Source organism: Camelina sativa, chromosome 12 (assembly GCF_000633955.1).
Source record: "Camelina sativa cultivar DH55 chromosome 12, Cs, whole genome shotgun sequence".
Classification (NCBI taxonomy): Eukaryota; Viridiplantae; Streptophyta; class Magnoliopsida; order Brassicales; family Brassicaceae; genus Camelina; species Camelina sativa.
In genome coordinates, this window is record NC_025696.1 from 15,230,098 (window position 1) to 15,231,111 (window position 1,014).

Genomic DNA, 1,014 nt, shown 5'->3' on the forward strand with positions numbered 1-1,014 from the left:
ACAGGAGCAATTGACAGTGACATTCAATGGGAAGATTGACAATGTCTACACTGAGCTGAATGGGAAGATTGATGCATTGAATGTTCATGTTAAGAAGCTGGAGATTCAAGTTGCACAGACTGCTGGGTCTGTTAAACGACAAGAGAGTGTTCTTCCAGCAAGAACTGAGTCAAACCCCAGACATGCTTGCAATGCCATATCAGTGCGAGATGAAGATGATGGTGAAATTGCTTCTGCAGAAAAAGAAGAGAAATCGACCAATCTCTCGATTCCAGATGATGGTGTCGATCGACACCACCTGGGTGTCAGTCGATACTCCTCTCAGACGAACCCAGAAACTGCAAAATCTCAGGTTCCAGCTGCTGAAAGGGTCTACAAGCCTAAGGTTCCTTTTCCCAAGCCAAGAAAGTCTAAGCAAGAGATGGAGGAAGCTAGATGCAAAGCAATAATGGACAAGGTGATGATTGAGATGCCTTTAATTGATGCAGTAAAGCTTTCACCACCTCTTAAGCGGTATGTGAAGAGAATGGTATCAAATGGTTTGAGCCCTGAGGAAGGAGCACTGCTTACTAAGGATGTTAGTGCAATTCTGTTAAACCAGCCTCCACAAAGGAAGAAAGAGAAGAAGCAGGAGGTGGTTGTCTCAAAGGAAGTGCGTGCAATCATTCAATGTAGGACTGCGGAGAAGTTACCAGATCCTGGAAGCTTTGTACTTGATTGCTCAATCTCAGCAGGAAGGTTTTCTCACTCACTTTGTGACCTTGGCTCTAGCATCAACTTGATGCCACATTCTGTTGCTGTGAGACTTGGGATGACAGAATTCAAGCCAACTCAGATTTCTCTTATCTTGGCTGATCGCTCCCGAAGAACTCCTGAAGGTGTTTTAGAGGATATTCCAGTTAAGGTTGGCAACTTCATGATTCCCACTGACTTTGTGGTGCTGAAGTATGATCAAGAGCCTAAAGATCCTCTCATCTTAGGAAGATCTTTCTTGGCTACAGCTGGTGCCATCAT